We start from the raw sequence: 25,407 nt of genomic DNA on the forward strand, positions 1-25,407 counted from the left end.
AACACCATCCCTATAATTCTATATGGTGCTGGAAATCAGAAATCCAATCATCTCCATGGTAAGCATACTTTAGTCTTTACTGTTCTGAAAACAAATCACTACCTATTCAATCTTTTCTGATAAATGTAACCTCTCCGTTCTACCATTGTCTATGTAAATCTACTTTCCACCTATTCCAGTGCTTCTGTATTATTTTCGTTATGTAGGGACCAGGAGCAGAATTTCATAGTCAGGCAAAGGTATGTTCTATCTGTTGGTAGAATGGGAAAGTCCAGAAAATGATGTTGGGCTGGGATCCTGATGACAGCTGCCGTCATCTGACATTTCCTGTGCTGAGCATGGGTGGAAGGTTCTCAGGTCAGGTGGTAACTTTTGTAATGAAAACTCATCTGGTTCACTGACGACCTTACAATCATGCGAACAATGAACAGAAGTAGGCCACTTGATCCTTCAAGCTGCTCCACCTTTCAATAAGGTCGTGGCCGAACTGATTTTAACCTCAGCTTTTTGTTCCTGTGTGCCTCCAATAGCTTTTAATTCCCTGAGTAATCGAAAATCTATCAAACTCTGCTTTAAAAATATTTAAAGATCTGTATCTACTGTTTTTTTTTGATGAAGGGAATTCCAAAGACCTTCTGAAAGAGAAAAAAAAATGCTTGTTTCTTTTGAGCTATGAGCTTTAGGGAAGGAAATCTACCATCCTTACCAAGACTGGCTTATATGTGACTTGAGACCTGCAAAAATGTGGTTGGCTGCCCTCTGAACCACTCAGGCATATCTACTGACTACAAAGCCATAAAAAAAATTGTATGAAACCAGATGAATCAGATGGCATTAACCTAGGCAATGAAAGCAACCACAACAAGCCAGACCTGTGCCCTGTAAAGTGTCCTTCTTATTAATAACTGGAGGTTTGTGTCAACTTTGCAAGAGTAGTGTTACAAGCTAGTCCAGCAACAGCCTGACATAGTCATACTCACAGAATGCAAACTTAGAATGTCCCCAACGCCGCCATCACCAAAGTGCATTCATCATGTTCGCACTGGTAAGACTGGGCCCGTCAACATATTGGGACATTGCCTTGAAATTCTCAACACTGATTTCTGGTGAATTCTCATGGCAGCAGAGCAGAAGTGGATATGGAAGTCTCCTACTGATGTCCATCAGCTGATGAATCGGTACTCCTCCATGTCACTAGCATCAATAGTGAGGAAAACATTGGAATCTGTTCTAAAGAATATGACTACTTGAAATGTAGGAAATAATTGTCTGATTACACCGAGTCATCTATTATGCGGACGAAATCATGGTAAAGTTTGTTAGGAAGTTAATGGCAGAGTCGAAATGAGAGAAGTAGTGAATATGTTGCATTTAGATTTTCAAAAAAGCTTTTGATAAAGCCCCACGCAAAAGTTAGAAAATCAAAATAAAGCATTGATTAGAGATTAGTTACAGGGCAAAAAGCAGAGAGTCAGCATAAATAGGTCATTCTCAGGTTGGTTGGCTCAGACCAGTGAATTATTTTCAGAATCAGTGCTTAGCCCCCAACTGTTTACAGTCTATGTCAATGATTTGAAGCAAGGGGTCTCATGGTGCAGTGATAGCATTCCTACTTCTGGACAGGGAAACCTAGGTTCAAGCCTCATTTGTTCCAGAGATGTACGGTAACATCTCTGAACAAGTTGATTAAAATCAATCTCTGAGGGTCTTGTGGTGCAATGATAGTACCCCTAATACTAGACCAGAAAGTGTGGGCTCAATTCCCACGTGCCCCGGGGGTCCATCAGTACATACCTGAGCAGATTGATTAAAAGAACTGTCTGTGGTGCCCATTGTAGTGTTTCCAAGTTTAAAAACGCTACAAAATTTGGCGGGGATGTGAAGTGTGTGCAGAATGTAGAGGCCTCCCTGGGATTTAGACAGGCTGACCGAGAGTCTGGGTCTCAAAAAATAATTTGAATAAGTGTGATGTTATCTGCTTTTCTAGGAGGAGCAGACATACAGAGTATTTCTCAAATGGGTGAGAATTTGGAAAGTGCTGTTATCCAGATTTTAGAATCATAGCCATAGAGATGTACAGCACAGAAACAGACCCTTCGGTCCAACTCATCCACGCCAGCCAGCTATCTTAAATTAATCTAGTCCCATCTGTCAGCATTTGACCCACATCCTCCAAACCCTTCCTATTCATGTACCATCCAGATGCCTTTTAAATGTTGTAATTATACCAGCCTCCACCACTTCCTCTGGCAGCTCATTCCATACATTCACTGCCCACTGCATAAAAAATTTACCCCTTAGATCCCTTTTAAATCTTTCCCCTCTCACTGTAAATTTATTGCCTCTAGTTTTGGACTCCCCTACTGTGGGAAAAAGACCTTTTCTATTAACCCTATGCATGTCATTCATGATTTTATAAACCACTATAATGTCACCTCTCAGCCTCTTGCGGTCCAGGTAAAATAACTCCACCCTTTTCGGTCTTTCCCTGTAGCTCAAGCCCTCCAACCCTGGCAACATCCTTGTAAATCTTTTTCTGAACTCTTTCAAGTTTCACAACATCTTTGCTGTAGCAGGGAGACTAGACGAGTGCAGCATTCCAAAAGTAGCCTAACCAATGTCCTGTACAGCCACAACATGCCCTCCCAACTCCTATTCTCAATGCGCTGACCAATAAAGGCAAGCGTACCAAACACCTTCTCCACCACCCTGTCTACCTGTGACTTCACTTTCAAGGAACTCTGAACCTGCACCCCAAGGTGTCTTTGTTCAGCGACAATTCCCAGGACCTTACTATTAAGTGTAGTAGCCCCGCCCTGATCTGCCTTTCCAAAAAGCAACACCTCACATTAATCTAAATTAATCACTATCTACCACTCCTCAACCCATTAGTCCATCTGATCAAGATCCCGTTGTACTCTGAGATAACTTTCTTCGCTGACCACTACGCCACTAATTTCGGTGTCATCTGCAAGCTTATTAACCTTACCTCCTATATTCACATCCAAATCATTTACGTAAATGACAAAAAGCAGTGGACCCAGCATGGATCCATGCAGCACACCACTGGTCACAGGCCTCCGGTCTGAGAAGCAACCCTCCACCATTCGCCTCTGTCTTGTACCTTCAAGCCAATTTTGCATCCAAATGGCTAGCTCTCCCTGTATTCCATGCCATCTAATCTTGCTAACATAATGAAATGTGAAGCTGGATGAACACAGCAGGCCCAGCAGCATCTCAGGAGCACAAAAGCTGACGTTTCGGGCCTAGACCCTTCATCAGAGAGGGGGATGGGGTGAGGGTTCTGGAATAAATAGGGAGAGAGGGGGATGCGGACCGAAGATGGAGAGAAAAGAAGATAGGTGGTGCTCCTGAGATGCTGCTGGGCCTGCTGTGTTCATCCAGCCTCACATTTCATTATCTTGGATTCTCCAGCATCTGCAGGTCCCATTATCACTAATCTTGCTAACACCTTGCTGAAGTCTTATATAGACAATATTCACCATTTTGCCTACATCAGTCTTGATTGCCCACTGACACAGAATGGCAGCAGTGTTTATCGTTTACAAGATACACTGCAGCAACTCACAAAGGCCTCTTTGACAGCACCTACCACACACATGACTTTCACAACCTGGAAAGACAATGCCTGCAAATGCGTGGGAACATCACCTAATTGAAGAAGCGTCCTGATCCAAAATGTCAACTTTCCTGCTCCTCTGATGCTGCCTGGCCTGCTGTGTTCCTCCAGCTCCACACTGTGTTGTCTCTGGCTCCAGCATAGGCAGTTCTTGCTAGCACCACCTAAAAGTTTGCCTTCAAGCTACACACCATCATGATTTGGAACTATGTGTCCATTTTTTTGCTGTGGCTGGATTAAAATCCTGGAAGTCCTCCTCCCTAACAGCACTGCAGGTGTACTTAACGCCAGTGAACTGCAGCAGTTCAAAAACTCATCATTCCCTTCTTAAAGGTCATTAGAGCTAGGCAATGAATGCACACATCCCACAACAGCCTTTCCTGGCTGGTAACCAGAAACAGGAACCATGACTGATATTTCAACCCCAAATCAAGGGCAAAATTAGTAACCCTTCTGCTCAGCCTCATTGACACTATCTATCAAGCCCCATACTGTTAGCCCATAATGGTTAGCAATTTCAATAAAGTCTGCAAATTAATTTGGAACCTTTGTAGACTGTAATTCTGATTTTGTTTAAAAGCCCTATGGTTTACAGTATCTCCTGCAATCTTCTCAATTGTAGTGCTCACTTCGTTGGCAATGCTCAAAGCCTCTGCTTCTGTTCCATGCCAGAACATCTCTGTGGAAGTTCCCAGTCTTCTCCCAATTCTGGGCTGAAGTACCCAGAGTTAACACTAATTTTTGGAAGACCAAATTTGCCAGCTGCTAAGTTGGCAAAGTCTGGTAGAAATGAAGTTAAAATGAGAGAAATACAGATATTGTGGTACTTCTGTTTTCTAAAAGAACAATAATTCATTTGAAGGGGATTGTGACCATACAGACCTCCTCGTGTGAATAACAATAAACTTGGTTTCCATATTGATGTGTGTGAAACAGAACATTTACATGAAGAGCCTTAAAAATCTGAAAATTGTGAAAGCTAAATTAGAAAGGAAAATTGGTGGAAGTGTTAGCAAGATGATGTGTATCCATAAGGGGAGAAAAAAACCCAATGATATTGCTCTGAAAAGGGATTGTCTTCTGTCAAAACTAATTGATAGAGAACCAGTTTAGCAAGAATGTTAGTCTAACTGAGCTATTTCCACTCTTTATATTCCCTGTAATAAATGTGAGACATTTGTCTTGAAGAGTGTCAGAAACATTCCTCATTTATGGAGTTTATTTATACAACAGAACTCTCATTTCAACTGGTTTCCGGCATTTTTTTGTGCAATGCATCAAATTCACAACACAAAAGCAAGTCATTTTGTAAAACATCTACATCAATGGTTATGCTTCTCCAATTCTAGGGAATATGTGTCCGATGGTGACATCCCACTGGAGGTGGTGGAAATGGTGGGCCTTTGATCCTTATGTAGAGTTGGTGGAATGGAAAGTGAGGAACATGGGGAACCTAACATTTTGTAGGGGGGTGGGGGAGGGGGTGAGGGCAGAAGTGCAAGGAATGAGTCAGACACATTAAAGACCCTGACAATCATGGCAGCAGGCAATTCTTGGTTGAGGGAAAAGGTGGATACTCCTGAGGGTTCACTGTGGAAGGTAGCTTGGTCAGAACAGATGTGATGGCGACAGAGAAACTGGGAGAAACATGGAGTCCTTACAGGAGCCAGGTGTGAGAATGGATAGTCAAGAGAGTTGGTGGATTTGTCATAGATTTGGTGGCTAGCCTATTTTGTCCCCTCAGTAGGTGACATCCTCAGTACTGTGGAGCCTCTTGTGCACTGAGGATGTCTGCTATCGAACCTCCCAGTTCAGTGAATACACCAACATCTACAACCAGCACCCAAGCTACAAATCTTCACGCAAACCCTGAGTTGAGTTTAAGAATTTCAGAGCATGAACAGCCTGTTCCAGATTCAGTACCTACCTGCAAATCCTGGGGTCTTGCTCTCTCACAACCAGCCCCATTTTCGTACTACATATTAGCACCCAATCAGCATTCATCTTCCTCTCAGATTATCATCATCATCAATCATTTTGTTTGCCTCCTTTTATTTGGCATTCTCTTTTTCTCAGCAAATGTCTCCATGTTTTCCACCACCACCACCACCACCATAAGCCCTTACCCATCATCAGCATAAATACTATCCTTTCCAAAATACTTTGAGTTCTGATGAAAAGTCACTGGACAGATGCTACCTGATCTGCTGAGTTTCTCCAGCACTTTACTTTAAATTAATCTTTCTTTTTTTTCCCACAATTCCTTAGATGCCTTATCCTTGATTCATCTATCTTATTTACCTCAATATTCCCTGTGCAAACGAGCTTCACATTTAAAATACTGTCTGGATGAATGAAGTTTTTCTGAATTCGTTATTGGATCTACCCTTGAATATCTCATTTATGACCTTTAATTTGGGCATCTTCTCGTAAATACCTATAATATATCAACTATCTTGAAACCCCTCATAATTTCTAACAGGTGACTCCAACTTTTATTTTCCTTGATCAATCTTTCCTTATAACCTCTCAAGTATAGCATCATGCTTGTGAATCACTTTTGTAAATATTTTACAGTTTGAAATGAGTCAATGGAAGATCCTAATTACTTCATTCTGCTTTCTGTTGAGACGTTCTTATTTCTTACTGCATAAAACTACAAACATGTTAATGGAAATAACGTGCCATAGAAAGAACCAAGTGATTCCATAACCACATTATGCAGTCTTCCCACATCAAGTCATGAATAGTGGTGAACATTTGAGGAGGAGGAGGCTTCATGAACATTCTCATCATGAATGATGGTAGATCCAGCTGGAGAGTGCAAAAATCAAAACTGAAGAGTTGCGGCACCTTTGTGCTTCTTCCTGATGTCCCTACCATCACAAATACCAGTCTTCAACCATTTTGATACATCTTCTGTGACATCAAGAAAGAATTGAATGTGCAGGACACAGCACAGGCGACTGGCCCAAATAACATCGTGGTTGTAGTACTGAAGACTTACTGAGGATGACATTATGTGCAGCAAACACAGTAGACTAGATTGAATGGGGTGCAGGTAAATTTGGAAGGTGTGACTGGGGCCTTGTTCAGTGAGGAAGAGAGAGGTAAATGTGGTCAAGTGTTACACCAGAATTGGCAAGAAGAATAAAAATGAAGCATATTATCTAATTGTTGAGAGATTGCATTGATCTGAGAAGCAGAGGAATCTGGGTGACCTAATGCATAATCATAAAACATTATATTGCAGGAATAGCAAATAATTCGGAAAGCTAGCAGAATTCTAATTCATTGCAAGGGGAATTGAATATAGAAGAAAGGAGGTTATGCTTCAGTTATGCAAGGCACTAGCCAGACCATATCTGGAGTACTGTGTACAGTATTGGTCATTTTATTTGAGGTAGGGTTTACATTAATTAGAAGCAATTCAGGGAGGTTTTACCACGTTAATACTTGAAGTTGGTAGGCTGTCTAATGGGGAAAGGTTGGACAGGCTAGGCTTGTATCTGCTGGAGTTTGGAACAGTAAGAGGCGACTTGATTGATCCTGAGGGATCTTGACAAGGTGGATGTGGAGTGGATATCTACTCTTCTCGAATATAAGAACTGGAGGTTAGGGAGGTGGTGGATAGTGCTTTAAAAAATCATCGTTTAAAGCAGACGTGATAGAATGTTTTCTTCCAGAACATTGAGAATTTTTGGAACTCTTTCTGAAAATGTGTTGGAAGCAGAGGCTTTGAATATTTTTAAGGCAGGTGCAGACAGATTCTTGGAAGATAAGGGAGTGAAAGACTACTATTGGTAGTTGGAGATGTGGATTTCAGGTTATAATAAGATCAACCATGATCTAATTAAAAGATGGCTCTGCTTCAAAGGACTGAACAGCTTGTTCCTGCTCCTTTTCATACGTATGGATGAAGTTTGCAGTATTTCCCAGTTCACCATCTACTGTTGTACAAGGTAAGTCACTGATGTTCTGTATTCCAAGAGCTGAATACATATTGTTGTCTCTTGCCAAGGTGATACAGATGGAGCAAGCATTTTGCTTTTCAGCGATTACTGGCTTCCCCATGATGCAGAGGGCTGATTATCACGTGTAGTTGCTTTTAAGTGCTGCATGTCTCTTTGAGGTGTAACCTAACCATAGGAGATTCAACCTCCGGCAATATCCAGTGTCGCTTCAGGTCAATGCCTGGTATCCAGCAGCAGTCATGAGTCTTGCATCTGCTGTACCATCTGCACCATGACATTGGTATTGGCAGAAGACAACTATCCACTGATCTATGGCTCATGACATTGCATGCAACACCTGCACACATGGGACATATGCACAGAACAGTCGCACAAGACGTGACCGAGCAGACAAACAGGGTGTTAAAACAATGCTCCCACTGTCCGGACTCATCTGGAAGAACACTGCAGTGTTTGGCTGAACAGATGTCAAGATTCATGGTGGTCTGCTACATGCTTCACAGTGAGGGCAGGGCATTGTTCCTAAATATTTGGTAACCAGCTGAAGAGGAAGAGGTGACGGAGGACAAAGAAGAATAGCAGGAAGAAGAGGAGTAGTTACACAACTCAGGCTCACTCTGACCAACTTGTCTGACTGTGGTGTGAGATGATGCAATCCCAAAGCTTAGACGGCATCTCTCACTTCCTGCGCCACATCAGCCAAGCCTTCCTGTGCAATATCTGAGAATCGTGCAGCCTGCTGATATTGACATTCTTATGTTCTTCTCAAATCAAACTCACTTTTACAATAATTAAAGAACTTATTGATCCAAAACATCACCTCCCCTTGAAGAGAGACAGTCTGCTTTAAGCCATGCAGGCCAGCTTGAACTCCTGATAACCTCTCACATTTCTGTGTCTTGGTCATTACTTATCCGCCAACCAACGTAATTCAAAATAATTTTTAATCTGGTTATTATCTCTTTGCCATTGAAGGGGACTAACTGTGCATAAATTGCCGCCTGGTTTGCAATGTTACAATTAGGTCTGCATTTTAAAAAGCATTTAATTGTATATAAAATGATTTGCGATGTTCTGAGATCCTGAGAGGTGCTGTTGGAAGGTGTTATTTCCTTCAGTCTTAACCGGATTTATTTGAGGACTAAATTACAGATAATCAACTCTCCCCTAACAAGTTTTATCGATATATTTTCCAATGTACTTCAATAGTCATCTGTCAGTTCCCTTCCCAGTTCACAGGGAAAGCTCTCATTCACTTTAACATGCCTTTCAGAGCAAGCCTCTTAAAGGTGCGCTAGTACCTGGTTGATCATTCCATTGTTTCTGTCTGGATTGTCTACTGGTGCATTCCTTTAGTCACTGAATGTCTGAAAAGCATTTATTTGTTTGCAGCATGAGACAGTTAATCACCCAAAACAGAAGGAAAGTTTGGGATAATGGTGAAGCAGTTTGGGATCACTATGAAGCAGAACACGGTAACTATAGAAGGGGTCAGAATAGCTATGAAGCAGGCTTAGATCAGGAGGAGTACAAAGCAGGTCAGGGTCATTGGGAAGCAGAGCAAGATCAGTGTGAGGCAAACCAAGATTTGATTTGATTTATTACTGTCACACGTACAGTGAAGGGTTTTGGTTTGTGTACGGTACAGGCAGATCATACCATACCAAGTGTATAAGGGTAATTGAACAGAGTGAAGAATACAAATGTTATGGCTGCAAAGTGTGCGCGCCAAGATCGAGTTCAACATTAAATTTAAAATTTGAGAGATCCAGTCAGAAGTCTAAAAACAGTGGGGAGGAAGCTGTTCTTGAATTTGTTTAAGCTTTAAAATGTTAAGAACAGAGAAGAGTACAGGCCCTTCGCCCCATGATGTTGTGCTGACCTATTATCCTACTCTAAGATCAAACTACCCTGCACACCCTACATTTTACTATCATCCATGTGCCTATCCAAGAGTTGCTTAGATGTCCCTAATGTATCTGACTTAATTACCACCACTGGCAGTGCATCCCTTGCGCCTACCACTCTCTGTGTAAAGAACCTACCTCTGGCATCTCCCCTATGCCTTCCTCCAATCACCCTGAAATTAAGTCCCCTCATAATAGTCATTTCCACCCTGGGAAAAAGTCTCTGACTATCCACTCTATCTATGTCTCTCATCATCTTGTACATCTCTATCAAGTCACCTCTCATCCTTCTTTTCTCCAATGAGAAAAGCCCTAGCTCCTTCAACCTTTCCTCGTAAGACCTGCCCTCCATTCCAGGCAGCATCCTGGTAAATTTCCTTAGCACCTTCTCTAAGGATTCCACATCCTTCCTGTAATGAGGCGAACAGAACTGAACACAGTATTCCAATACAGTATGAAGCAGGTCAGGATCATTGTTAAACAGACTAGCAAGACTGTGAAACAAGTTGGGATCACGGTGAAGCAAAACATGATAAGTGTGAAGGAGGTAGGGTTGCTGTCAGGATTACTTTCGAGCAGGTCAGAGAGTATGATGCAGGCGGGGATTGCTGTGATGCAGACCTAGAGGAGTTCAGAGCAGATTGGGAGGAGTTTAACGCAGACCAGGAGAAGTGAAGTGCATTTTGGAATCACTGAGGTGTGAGAGAGAGAAGAGAAATCAAACTCTGACATTACCAGAAGGTCATGAGTTGATTGGAGTATTGTGAGCTGACTGATACACTTCTTTTTCTCCAAAGTAAGGAAGTTGGTTCTGATTTGGCTGGGAAATTAAAATGACCTTTTGTTTTCAATAATGAGAGTTAAGTAAAGCATTTCAATTAACCTCCCTCTATTTAAGTGACAATAAAAGATGTGAGCAGCTCATGAGTTTGGTTTAATGTAGTAAACATTATTATTTTTAGATAAAGCAATATGTAGGCAGCTACAGCCCCTAGAGTGCACATCTTGTTCCACATTTGCATTTGCTATACTCTGAATAGATATTTGAGCAATACGTGTGGTCACCTGTAGCACACCCAGTCTGTGTATCAGAGTTTGTGTATCAACTGGCATCACATTTAGAAGGTCAGATGCGTTGTGAATTGTACATTTATAGATGTGGTCACCCTGCAGCTTTAGAGTATGCAGGACAAGAGGAAGTAGGTAACCACAAGGCAGTTAAGAAGAAATAGGCATGTAGTGCAGGAGTTCAGCTGGGTGCATCTCATTGGAGTCACTGCATGGTACCCTGGAAGCAGCTGCGGGAGGAGAGACCATCACACACTTCCTCCTGGAATGCGCCTTTGCAAAGGAAGTCAGCAGAAAGATGCAGTGGTTTTTGTCAAGGTTCATCCTCAGCAGCTCTGTAACGCAGCACTCTGTGCTCTATGGTCTGATCCCTGGGGCGCAATCTGAGACAAACATCAACTGTGCCTGGAGGACCATCAACTCTGTGAAAGATGCTCTTTGGTCTGCCTGAACGCTTTTGGTCTCCCAGAACAATGAGTTGACCTTGACCGAGTTTTGCAGACTGACACATTCCAATGCCCAGGACTATGTGCTGAGGGACACACTAAAGCCTGGGGGTACCTGCTACCAAAGTGTAGTGAGGAAAATCCACCATCTAAGGCCTTTCTGCCAAAAGCTAAATGGGTGCCTGTCCAGTTATTAGACCCTCCTGTTGCCTCAAATACATGTAAATATAATCTGGTTCAAGTAAGAGATGATTTTGGTTTATTTGGGCAGAGCCAATCTCCAATATTTGTTTGTTTCCTTGATATGCTACTCTACAGAACTTTACTGCTTTTGTGATTATGCATTATATATAAATAGAGGTTTTTTAATGAATAATGTATATGTTTGAAATAAAATTCATTCTCCAGAGATAGTAGAATGTGGTAAATTGTATCCGCTGTTCCCGTTGTGGCCTCCTCTACATTGGGGAAACCAAGCGGAGGCTTGGGGACCGCTTTGCAGAACACCTCCGCTCCGTTCACAATAAACAACTGCACCTCCCAGTCACAAACCATTTTAACTCCTCCTCCTACTGCTTGGACGACATGTCCATCCTGGGCCTCCTGCAGTGCCACAATGATGCCACTTGAAAGCTACAGGAACAGCATCTCATATTTCGCTCAGGAACCCTGCAACCCAAGGGTATGAATGTGGACTTCACAAGCTTCAAAATCTCCCCTCCCCCGACCGCATCCCAAATCTAGCCCAGCTCATCCCCGCCTCCCTAACCATTCCTCCCTCTCACCTATCCCCACCTTCCACCTCAAGCCCCACCCCACTCCTACCTACTAACCTCATTCTACCCCCTTGATCTGTCTATCCTCCCTGGACTGACCTATCTCCTCCCTAACTCCCCACCTACATTCACTTTCACTGGCTCTAACCCTGCCTCTTTGATCTGTCTGCCTCCTCTCATCCTATCTTCTCCTTTATCCACCTTCTATCTGCCTCCCCCTCTCTCCCTATTTATTTCAGAATCCCCTTCCCCTCCCCCATTTCTGAAGAAGGGTCTCGACCTGAAACGTCAGCTTTCCTGCTCTTCTGATGCTGCTCGGCCTGCTGTGTTCATCCAGCTCTACACCTCATTATCTCATTCTCCAAGCTGCATTCAGTTTTGAATAGGTCAGCACACTATCGTAGGCCAAAGGCCTGTACTGTGCTTCACTGTTCTGTGTTCTATGACAGTGATTGAATGTCTAGGGAGTATGACCAGAGCTAAGTCCTTCACATCACAGTGAACTCAGTTGTATATGGGGCATGAAGAGGACTGAGAGGGCAGTAGACATAGGGATTCGATAGTAAGTGGGAACAAAACAGTTGTTTCTTTAGTTGCAGATATACATCTAAGATGATACATTATTTCCCTGTTGCTAGGGCTAAGGACATCACTGATTGCCTTCTCTTTTCAGGATTCTGTGTAGTCAAACAGCTAGCACCAGTGGTCTATACCAGGTGACACAGGATTAGGTAGAAGAAAAATCAATGTGGTCTTGGAGTCAGAATTTAGACAGTTTGGTAGGAAATTAACAAGACAGAACTCAAAAAGGGTAAGTTATAGATTACTCCCAAAACAACAAGGAAGTGACCATTAAAATAGGACAAAACAGTTAATGCATGGCTGGAGATGGTTCAGGAAGGAGGGCTTTAGTTTCTTGGGAAATTAGGATCACTGCAGGGAGAGGTGGGACACAAAGCCTCAGAAACACAATCTAGGAACAGTTTGATAGGAAATGACTAGGGTGGATGGGTAACTGAGAAAAAGAGAGGATTGAAAGAGGAATGATTGGAATAGTGAGCAATTGGGAGAAGTAGTGATCATGATAGTGATTGGGATAGTGGGGATTGGGAGAAGGGTAATGGGAATAGTGAGTGACTCAGTGAAGTGGTGATCATGATAGTGATTGGGATAGTGACGGATTGGGAAAGGTTACCAGGCGTGATAGAGTTACAGACTCATACAGCACGGAAACAGACCCTTCAGACCATCCAGTCCATACCGAACATAATCCCAAACTAAAATAGTGCCACCTGCCTGCTCCGGGCCCATATCCTTCCAAACCTTTCCTATTCATATATCCATTTAAATGTTGTAATTGTACCCACATCAACCACTTCCTCAGGAAGTTTATTTCAGATGTAAATCACCCTCTGTGTAAAAAATTTGCCTCTTATGTTGTCTTTAAATCTCTCTCCTCTCACCTTAACAATGCACCCTCTCATTTTGAAATTCCCCATCCTAGGGAAAAGACGATTCTATCTGTACCTATCATTATTTTATAAACTTCTGTCAGATCACCTCTCAACCTCCCATGTTCCAGTGAAAAAAGTCCCGGTTTAGCCAAGCTTTCCTTATAACTCAAATCTTCCATACTCGGCAACATCCTGGTAAATCTCTCCTCAACTGTCTCCAAGTTAATAGAACTCTTTCTATAACTGGGCAACCAGAACTGGACACAGTATTTTGGAAGAAACCTCACCAATGTCACGTACATCCTTAATATAACATCCCAACACCAATACTTAAAGGACTGAACAATGAAGGCAATCATGCTTTTTAACCACCCTGTCTATGTGTGACACAAACTTTAAAGAATTTGGACCTGCACCTCTAGGTCCCTCTGTTCTACAACACCACCAAGTCCCTACCATTAATTGTATAAGCCCTCCCTTGTTTGTTATTCCAAACTACATTACCTTGCATTTATCCAGATTGAACACCATCCGCCATTTTTTAGCCTATTGCCCATTTGATCAAGATCCCTTTGTAATTTTACAAAACCTTTAATTTTGGTGTCATTCACAAACTTACTAACCAGACTTCCTATATTCTCATCCAAATCATTTATATAAATGATAAATGAAAGAGGATCCAGAACCTATCCCAGCAGAACACCACTGGTACAGGTCTCTAGTCCAAAAAGCAACCCTCCACCATTATTCTCTGTCTCCTGCTGTTAAACCAATTATATATCCAATTGGAAGCTCACCCTGAATCCCATATGACCCGCCTCTACTAATTAGTCTACCATGCAGGACCTTGTCAAAGGCTTTACTGAAATCCAAATAAACAATGTCTACTACTCTGCCATCAATCTTTTTGGCAACTTGCTCAAAAAAAACTTAATCAAGTTTGTGAAACACAATTTTCCTCACACAAAACCATGCTGAACATCCCTAATCAATTTTTGCCTCTTTAAATGTCCTAAATCCTACTTTTTATAATCACTTCCAACAATTTACACACAACCAAAGTCAGACTCACAGGTCTATAGTTCCCTGGTTTCTCCTTACAGCCTTTAATAAACAAAGGTACAACATTACCACGCTCCAGTCATCAGGTACCTCACCCATAGTTATAGATGATGCAGATGTTTCTGCAAGGGATCTCAGAATTTCCTCCCTTACGTCCCACAATGTTTTGGGATACATTAGATCAGGTCCTGGAGATTTATCCACCTTTATATGGTCTGGATTCCACATGGTAAAAACTGATGTAAAATATTCATTTAGTATCTATCCCATTCCCTGGGGTTCAACACGAAGATCCTCGATCCTTAAGAAGCCCAACCCTCTCTCTAGTTACTCTCGTGCTCTTAATGTATTTGTAGAATCTCTTTGGATTAACCTTAATCTTATTTGCCAATGCTATCCCATTTCCTCTCTTTGCCCTCCTGATTTCTCTCTTAAGAATGCCCCTACACTCTCTATATTGATTAAGAGATTCAGTTGAACCAAGTTGTCTATATCTAAAATAAGTTTCTTCTTTATTCTTGACTAGAACCTCAATATCTTTTTTCATCCAGCATTCCTTATTCTTACCAGCCTTACCTTTCAATCTGAGGAACAAAATGCCTCTGAACTCATGCCTTCACACTGCCTCCCACTTGTCAGGTGTCCTTTTACCTGTGAGCAGTCCACTCCAATCAACTTTTGAAAGTTCTTGTCTCATACCATTAAAATTTGCCTTATTCCAATTAAAATCTTTTACTTTTATGGAAGACTTATCCTTTTCCATAACCATTTTGAAACTAACAGAATTATGATCGCTAGTCCCAAAGTGTTCTCTGACATTTACTTCAGTCATCTGCCCTGCCTTATTGCCCAAAAGAAGGTTTGGTTTTACTCCAACTCTAGTAGGAACATCCACATATTGATAAAGAAAATTTTCGTCAACATATTTGACAAATTCTTCACCATTCAAACCTTAAACATAATGGTAGCCCCAGTCAATGTTTGGAAAATTAAAATCCCCCATTATTACAACCTTGTGCTTGCATATATCTGAGATCTCCCTACATATTTGTTTCTTGATTTCCTTCTTACTACAGACGGCTAATAGTGCAATCACATCTAAATGGTCTTTCCTTTCTTACTTATAATTTCTATCCGGATATTTTCATTGGATGGTTTTTTTCAGAAATATCTTCCTTAGCTCCAGCAGTAATGTGTTCCTGAATCAAAAACACCACCCTCTCCCCCATTTCTTCCTTTTCTATCCTTCCTATTGCATATAAAACCAAGAACATTGAGCTTCCAGTTTTGTCCATCTCTCAGCCAAGTTTCTGTAATAGCTGTGACCTCCCAATCCCATGTTCTCAAACATGTCCTGAACACATCAGCCCTACCTGGAAGACCTCTTGCTTTGAAATAAATGCAATTCAATTCTTCAGAGTTACTACATACTCTGATTTTCTCTTTCTTTTCTAGTTGACTTTCTCCTCATATGCACAACCTACCCCAGCAATCCTTCCATTTATGCTGCAACCTAGAGTTCCTCCACTCATCTTCCCTATCGGTATAAAGTCTCCTTTAATAGAATGAGCAAATTACCTTGCTAAGATATTGGACCCTTTCCAGTTTAGGTTAGACCCATCCTTTTTGAACAGGTGTCTTCTGTCCCAAAAGACATTCCAATTGTACACAATCCTGAACCCCTGAACAATACACCAACTCTTCAGCCATTGATTTATTTCATTTAACCTTTTGTTCCTTCCTTCGAGAGAATTTGGCATTGGAAGTAAACCAGAACTTGCTACTTTTAAGGTTTTATTTAACAATCTTGTACCTAACCTCTTTAATGCTGTATTCTTTTCCCTAAGACTATCATTCCTACCAATGTGTTCAATAATTTCTGGCTTCTCAATATAAGCTTTAACAATATGCTTAAAACGTTTAGAAACATCCTTAATCCTGACACCAGGAAAGCAACAAACCATCTTAAATTTACTCTTAGTGCCACAGAATCACCTGCCCATGCCCCTGACAGGAGATTCCCCTACAACAGTTATTCTATTAAATCTTGTCAAATGCAGCCTAACATAAGGATCATTCTAAGTGTCCAATAACTGACTGGCCCTTCCATTTTCCTCAGACAGACTGTCTCCTTCAACTGTTCCAAAAACTGAATATCTATGTGATAGGAGAATAGCCATCAGAGACTTTTAAACCACCTTCTGACTCTTCCTGATAGTCACGTCTCCATCCGACTGATCCTATTTGGGTAATAACTTTTCTAAACCTACTCACCATCTCACTCTGTACCTTATGTATGGCCTTACATATTAAGCCTAAAAAATAAAGGATGTTTTGATAACACCTTATACATAAAATAAACTGCCTTTCATTATCAACAGAAAATACTGTTAAAAAGAAGTTAAAATATATATACATCAAACATATAAAAAATTAAACAAAGTCAATCACTTAGCTGATTAACTGAATAAAAATGATTCTTCGCCATTAAATTCCTTGAAGAAAAACAAATCATCTCTGGAGCTGACAACATGTAGAAATCTCCGGAATGAAAACACACCTCCTTATTTGAAAATAAACTTTGTTTTTTTCAAAAAGCAAACCTTTGCCATGTAAAAAGAAACCTCTAAAACATATTTAGACTTTAAAATTCCTGAATCAAGAATAAAAACCTCAGTCGTTCACCATATACCCTTAAAAAAAAGAGTTTACAAACAAGTCAGTTAGAAAAAAAATCATGATTCTGGAAAAAGTCTTGTATTAGTCAACTATAATGACTATAATTACTGTAAAAAAAAACTACAATAAATCTTTAGCTAAGCCCGCAATCCCAGGAACAGCTGCAAGACCCACATTGCTCCTCATCCTAGAATAACAGAGGCCCAGTGATAAAGAGCGATTAGGAGAGTGGTGATGGGGATAGCGAGCAATTAGGGAAGGGGTGATGGAGATAGTGAGCGATTGGGAGAGAAAGTGATTGGAAAATTGGGTGATTTGGAAAGGAATAGTGAGCGATTGTGAGAAGGAGCGATCCAGATGAGTGACTGGGAGAGGGATGATTGAATAGGAAGTGATTGAGAGGGAAATGATGGGGATACTGAATAATTTAGAGAGGGGCAATCAGGAAAATCTATGATTGGGAGAAGGGATGGTTGGGAGAGTGGGCATTCTGTTATGAAGCAGAGATGCGATCAACACTTCTGATATTTAAAACTGAAACACCCAAAGAAGCTCACCTCATAATCTGTTAAAGGAAGTGTGAAAAGTGGTATAATCTGACTCTCACCCCAAATCCTTTATTTGTTAACCAGAGGAGGACTTAGTTGCTTGCTAGGCAGTATTTATTGCCCATCCCTAACAGCCAAGAGGGCAGTTCAGAGTCAATCACAAAGCTGTGGGTCTGGAGTCGCATGTAGACCACACCAGGTAAGGATGGCAGTTTCCTTCCCTAAAGGACGTTAGAGAACCCAATGGACTTTTCTGACAATCGACAATGGATTCGTGGTTATCATTAGATTCTTAATTCCACATATTTTTATTGAATTCAAAATTCCACCATCTACCATGGTAGCATTCAAACCTAGGGCCCCAGAACATTATCTGCATCTCTAGATTAACAGTCCATAGATAATACCGCTAAGTCGTTGCCTCCCCTCTGTTATGAAGCATTGTTTAAAAGAAAGAAATCCGATACTCACTTTATAAGTAACACGTAACAATTTGTTTATCTAACTCGAACAGTGAACAAATTAACAGAACTAACAACAAACTGAACATCTCCCCCCTTAACTACTAACTATTGCCAAATGAAACAAAATTCTAATGTATGCTGTTCCAATTGCTACAAAGCCCATTTACTTAGAGCAATTTTTTAAAAAATTAACACCTTAATCTCTCAAAATTACAGCCAGGATAAGACTTCCGGAATGTTCTTTGCTTTCTTCGCTGTCCTTCAGTCAGAAACGTCTTCCTCCATCAAATTCTTGTACTAGGAAAAAGTAGCTAAGTGTGCTGTAGTACCTTTATTTAGATGGTGCTTACTCTGAGAGTTTAGAGAATTTTGAGAGAGAAACTACCATCCTTACCTGGTGAGTTACTCTTCAGATGGCAGTTTGTTCTCACACCAATTCTCAAATGGCCTCTTCTTTTATACCCTTGATGACCTATGAATTTCTTGCTATAGGATTGGTCCTGGGTTGTCAAAACTATCAAATTTAAATTTAATCGGGTTTTGGTATTTAGGACCTGGTTTAAATTAATTTGTCAAATTCAAAAACCTGTTGTCTTGGTAAAAATGCTATTTTGCCTGCTTCTGATACAATGTCTCAATTTAAAGAACTCTCTATGCATCTGTTGCTGCCAGCAGATTCTTTTTAAATCTCCAAGCCTAAAAAAAAATCTTTTTAAGGGACCACACACTCTTCCCTCTATCATTTTACAAATATCAAATCCTTAAGTCCTGCTTTCCAATCCACAAGCATTATACCAAACTTCACAACAATTCAGGGTAGTGAGATAATGATGGATTGGTAGAGAAAGTGTTTGGGATATTGAATGTTTTGGAGAGGGCAACAGTATGTGATTGGGAGCGGTTTGATTATGATGGGAACTGGTGTGAGGAGTGTTAGGTTATCCTGTTTGGGATGGGCTAGCTAAGGACACTGGTCAGAGGGCAGGACAAGCAGTGGCTGATGGAATAATGGGGAGAGAAGCTGAGCATTCCTGCACAACAATGAATTATTTTCATCAAACAATGTTGTGGTGACAGCACTGATGCCTGGGTCACATGAAGAGCTGAACATAGCCTGAATGAGCAATAAAACATATTTCCTGCTATTTGCTGTTGAACAGCAGTGCAGAAGTGTGCATTCAAGGCATCCAACATTGCTGGTGGTGTGGGTCAGTGGAAGTTGCACATCAAAAAATGCTATTGTCAGCAGACAGTGCTGTACCAGGAGCTCTCATTAATTACTCAGACACTGCCACTCCATTGCATCAGCTGTTTCTGGCACTGATTTTGCAGGCAATGCAAGATTGTATATTTTTCTTCCTTTGATTCAGATTCTGGGAGCTGGCACTTATACCATTAAATTGATTTTCCATGGTTTCCTTTGAAGGCTTGTAGACTGGGTTAAAGCTAGCTCTATGAGACTGATGACTGGCTGTACACTCAGCAGTATAAACATCGGCAGTCTGCAAACAGACATGGAGGGGATACCTGAATCCAAGTGAAAAGAAATATTAAGGCAAGTTTTGGCATTTAGACATTCTTTGGATTTAGTTCAGCCTCTGTATACATCGAATAATACAGTAAAATAGTGAAAATCTTCAACACTCCTCACACCAGTTCTCGTCGTAATGAAACCAATCACATACTATTGCTCCCTCCAAAACATTCAATATCCCAAACATTTTCTCTCCCAATCCATTATTATCTCACTATGCTGAATTGTTGTGAAGTTTGGTATAGTACTTGTGGATTAGAAAGCAGGAAGTTAGGATTTGATGTTTGTAAAATGATAGAGGGAAGAATCTGTGGTCCCTTTAAAAGATTTTTTTTTAGGCTTGGAGATTTAAAAAGAATCTGTTGGCAGCAACAGATGCATAGAGAGTTCTTTAAATGGAGCACAATCTGGCACCATTCAAGAATAAAAGCAGTAAAAAGATATAACTGAAAGAGAGTCTATCTTTGTTGCACTGTCCCCACCATGAGTCCTCAGTCAGCTCACCCCCAATGACACCTGAGCCACCACCCTATCTCCACTGCCTTGTCGCTGTCTCAGTTGGACCCACCATTGTTGGAGTCGCCATGTCTTTGCTGCTGCACCCATCTTGCCACACTGCCACCGAGTCCCATGCTGAACCCACACTTGCCCCACAGCCAGGAGTCCTCGGTTCCCCTGCCGATGCTGCCAGGAGTCAATAACCAGGAATCCACACTTTGGGCCCACCGCGGTTGCAACCAGAAGCCACCAGCTCCACTGCCACATTTGATGATGCCCGCTCTGGGCCTACTGCGACCACAAGTCCCTGACTCCACTGCCAGGCCAGGCCAGGCCACCGCTACGGCTGCCCTTCTCCAAGGCGTGGCCTTGCCGGCGCACTAAATTAGAGAGGCCACTGCCACCAGGCCCAAACGCCATTAGGATGAACCTGCTGCCGCTGCCTCCGGCTGCCAGCACTCCGCACATGGCCCGCTGTCACTGCCGCACCGATGCCTCTGACTAACCTGCCAAAGAAAAGAAAAACAAAAGGAAGACTCAGCAAAAGAAAAGGAGCAGAAATTAAAAGAAGAAAAAAAGTAAAGAAAGCAGAGGGGAGTGGATGAGCCAGGGCAAGAACCCTGCTACCACACCACCATCTTGGACAGCCCAAAAGGGATCAAAATCAAGTAGCCAAACCTTTGGAAGTTGCTTCTACAAGCTAACTAGGCAGAGCAGGTTTTGGGAGTGAGTGAAGATCCCCCTGTTTAACTTTTATGGCAGTGCAGGTTGACACCCTTAGAGGCTTCAATAAGTACAACAGTCCTTCAGTTACTTAACTCCTCGCCACCTGTATTTTGGGAACCCTTTGGGAAAAGATAGCCCCAGTCTATTCCGCTCTCCCTGTAACTCAACCCTTCAACCGCAGCAACATCCTTGAGAGAGACAGAGATGCTGTCTCTCTGAACTCACTTGGCAATTCTGACCAAAATGTTTTCTTACAGTCTTATATAGATTAAAAAAAAACTTAAGATCATTGTTGTCTCAAAACTGTCACATCGTGCTTCCATATTCCGTAACAGACCCAAATCAGCCTTTTTTTTGTTCAGGTAATTAAGACTGAACAATCGCAGCTATTAGCTTGTGTTGTTCCCATTGTCAGGTTGTGGTGAGCTAGAATGGACTGTTCACTATTCCAAGGGAACCACTGTCAACTTGTTTCTGCTTACCTTTAGAAATATTCCTTCAATTTCAGAAAGGCATGTTATGACTTCTTTGTGAGATACGTAGAGTCTGATCCCAATACCAGTCATTAACAGGTTGTTATGTAACTTCTACCAGCCATTTTGTGAGATGCTAGTTATTATACAACAGATGAGCTTCCTTTCCAAGATGTATAATATTATCATTACATGGTCGTGACCATCTTGTAAATTTTGCTTTGGACATTACTGAAAAGAGAAACATGTTGTCAAGTCTTCTGTCTTCCATTTAGCAGAAGAAGTGCAAAAATCCTGACATTTGTCATAGGGAAAATGTTAGAAGTTATTATTGAGGACTTTATTCAGGGTACTTGAATAAATTCAAAGTAATCAGGCAGAGCCAACATGTTTTGTCATAGGGAAATCATGTTTAACTAATTTATTGAAGTTCTTTAAAAAAGCAACATGTACTATAGGTAAAGGGGAACTGCTGGATGTATTGTATTTAGATTTCCAGAAGACATTTGATAAAGGTGCTACATGGAAGGTTATTGCAGAAAGTAAAAGCTCATGATGTAGTGGGTAACATATTGGCATGGATAGGAGACTGGCTGGTTAACAGGGAGCAGAGAGTGGAAATAAGTAGGTCTTTTTCAGCCTGGAAGGATGCCACAAGTGGAGTGCCACAGGATTCAGTGCTGAAGCCTTAACTCTCTACAATTTGTATAAATGATTGAACGAAATGATCAAAGATATGGTAGCCATGCGCTAATGACACCTAAGATGGGTCGCAAAGTGAGTTATGAAGAGGACTTGAGGAGCTTATGAAGGAATATAGAAAGATTGAATGAGCAAGCAAAGATCTGGCAAATGGAGTACATTGTAGAAGAGTGTGAAATTATCCAATTTATCAGAAAGAATAAAAACAAGCATTATCTAAATGCAGAGAGATCCAGTGTTTGGATGCATGAATCGCAGAAGGTTAGTATGCAGGTACAACAAGTAATCAGGAAAACTAACAGAATGTTATGGTCTACTGCAAGCAGAACTGAATGCAAGGGTAGGGAGATTGTGGTTCCATTACACAGTGCATTGGTGAAACTGCCTCTGAAGTGCAATGTCACTATGCCTGCTGGAGGATGTTAATGCAGTGGAAGCAGTTCTGAGAAGGTTTACTGGACTAAAACCTGGAATGATCTGATTGCCTTATGAAAAAAGGCTAGACTTGCATCTTCTGGAGTTTAGAGGAGTCAGAGGTGAATTAATTGAAACATTCAACATCCTGAGGAGACTTGACTGATCAGATGTTGAAAGCATCTCTCACAGGAGAATCTGGCTAATTAGGTGTCAAAGTTTAAAAATAAGATGGTGCCCATTTAAACAGAGATGACGATTTTTTTTCTCTCTCAGAGGGTTGAGTCCTTGGAATTCCCTTCCTCAAAAGGCAGTGGATGCAAAATATTTAAACATTTTGAAATTGATTACCAAGAGGTCGAAAGATTTTCAGGCAAATGCAAGAATGTGGAGTAAGGTTAAAACCAGATCAGCTATGAACTTATTGAATGGCAGACAGGCTCAAATAGCCAAGTGGCCCATTCTTATTCCTTGCTGGTATGTTCTTAGTGTCAAATTTCAAATGACCACAACAATTTGTACAATAGGAGAACAGCTATGCTGACTGGTTGGCAGAGTAACTCTGATTGACTGATGCATTTTCATGAAAGAAACAGCAGGAGCTATAGGCTTCCCAAGCCTCCAGGTAATTTAGCAAAGATGCAGGTTTGAACACATTCCTTTTGTTTGCAGAGAACAAGTCCTTGCATATGAACGCGCATCACTTCTAGCAACCATAAATGGGACACTGATAAATTACTGATTAATTATCTTAAATTTGTTTTTAATGTAGCTGTTAATGCATTCAAGATTGTTCAGCAAGTGTTGTACAATCACATAATCACATCATATAACAGATGTTTTGTTCTGGGATTTGTAAAGAACATGGTATTTGATTCAATCAGCCGATCACTGAATAGATGGTCTAGGTATCTGGCATTTTACCAGCACTGAGATTCATACATAATATTGTATGAGTGATGTGTAAAATATATCATTATCATTTTTGGAACTTGGATTTGTAGATGAGGGAATCATTCTGGAACAGTGATGTAATTGCTCCAGCTCCTAGAAGACATGACCATAATCAAAGGGCTTGAGGGAACCCTGTAGCACTACTGAAATGAGATGTTTATTCTTTGTGGCTTATGACAAGCAATAAAAACCCATTAAGCCATTAGTTTGTTTTTAGTTCAATTCAAAGCACAACAGATGTTTTAGTTAAGATGGACTTACAGTTGAGTTCAGACAGAAGTTTTTTTCCTCTCTTAGCAGGCTTTCGTTCATTTCAGAGGAAACCAGTCACCACAGCAACAGTGGTTTTTTTTCCTAACTTGTGAAGATCTCTAACCAGGAGAAATTGGGTCAGAAATCTTCAGGTTATAGAGCCATAGTGTTATACAGCACAGAAACAGACACTTTGGTCCACCGTGTCCATGCTGACCAGATATCCTAAATTAATCTAGTCCCATTTGCCAGCATTTGCTCACATCCCTTTAAATTCTTCTTATTTATGTAACCATCCAGAAGCTTTCTAAATGTTGTAATTGTACCAGCCTCCACCACTTCCTCTGGCAGCTCGTTCCATAAAAGTACCACTCTCTGCGTGAAAAATATTCCTCTTAGGTCTCTTTTAAATCTTAGCCCCCATCCACAGCACCCCCCCCCCCCACCCCCACCACCCGCCTCAGTCTAGTTTGGACTCCCCTAACCTGGGAGAAAAGACCTCAGCTATTCACTCTATCCATGCCCCTCATGATTTTACAAACCTCGGCCTCCAGCGTTCCAGGAAAAAATAGCCCCAGTCTATTCAGCCTCTCCCTGTAGCTCAATCCCTTCAACCGCAGCAACATCCTTGTAAAACTTTTCCGAACTCTTGCAAGTTACACAGCATTTTTTCCTGTGGCAGGTAGTTAGAATTGAACATGTTTAGGACAGATTTATGAAAGGGTCACACCATCAGACTTGGAGAAGAATTGTGAAATTAATTCTAAAATTCAAGAATTAGAAACTGGAAGGAGTCAATTACATAGAAACTGGAGGACTTGAGATAGTCATGTAATTTCTCTCGACTTGAGTCTCTGTAATGAGTATTATTGGGAAACACGTTAAAGAGCGTTCTCACACATACATAATACATACACAGTTTGGTTTGCTGTCTTTCTTTTGTGTAACAAACTTATGTTCTACTGTGAAAGATTATCTGCAGCCCCACATCAATCTGTTTGTGTGAATAGCTGCTATGGTAACTAACCAACAAAGAAAGGTAATCTATGAAGCCAGGTTTCATTCTGGGATCTGATTTTTTTTAAAAATCCAGTCGTTGGGATCCAATTGTCCACAGCTGGGATCAAAACAATGTTATTCAATTTTATGGTGGGCAGAATGTCTTTTTGGACTGATAGCAGCATCCTATTGGCGGAAAATATAACTTGTGTCACCACTGCATAGTAGCAGAGTGAAATTACTTACTTAACCTGCTGTCTATATGTTTATGATATTTTGCCTTTCCAGGGTAATTTGAGGTAGATCTGATATTTCTCAGATATGAATGCAGCAGACTTTGACCAATTTATCAATGTGCTGGATACACAGTGAACAATGACATGTTGAGGATAACAATTGTCCTGCAGTATAGTTACAAAGTGCTCTATTTCTGCATCAAAAATGCAAGATGAGCAAATGGCTACGGCCTTGTTTACGGATTTGCCGATATTAGTCATACAGCAAGAAGACAGACCTTTTGGTCCAACTCGTCCATGCCGACCAAATTTCCCAAACTAAACTAGTCCCATCATACCTGCATTCAGTCCATATCCCTTCAAATCTTCCCTATTCATGTATCTGTCAAAATATGTTTTAAATGTTGTAACTGTGCCTGCCTCTACCACTTCCTCTGGCAGATCGTTCCACATATGAACCACTCTGCGTGAAAAAGTTGGCCTCAGGTTCCTTTTAAATCATTCCCCTTTCACCATAAACCTATACCCTCTAGTTTTGAACTTCCCTACCCTCAGGAAAAGACCTTTGCCTTATCTATGCCCCTCCTGATTTTCCAAACCT

General features: G+C 41.1%; 1 long non-coding RNA gene across 2 annotated transcripts in view; it reads right to left on the minus strand.

Moving 5' to 3' along the window:
* Positions 1 to 25,407, minus strand: part of LOC125454702 (uncharacterized) — a 103,754-nt gene that overhangs the window by 37,981 nt on the left and 40,366 nt on the right. The window lies entirely within an intron of this gene.

This window comes from Stegostoma tigrinum, chromosome 9, assembly GCF_030684315.1.
Source record: "Stegostoma tigrinum isolate sSteTig4 chromosome 9, sSteTig4.hap1, whole genome shotgun sequence".
Taxonomy (NCBI): Eukaryota; Metazoa; Chordata; class Chondrichthyes; order Orectolobiformes; family Stegostomatidae; genus Stegostoma; species Stegostoma tigrinum.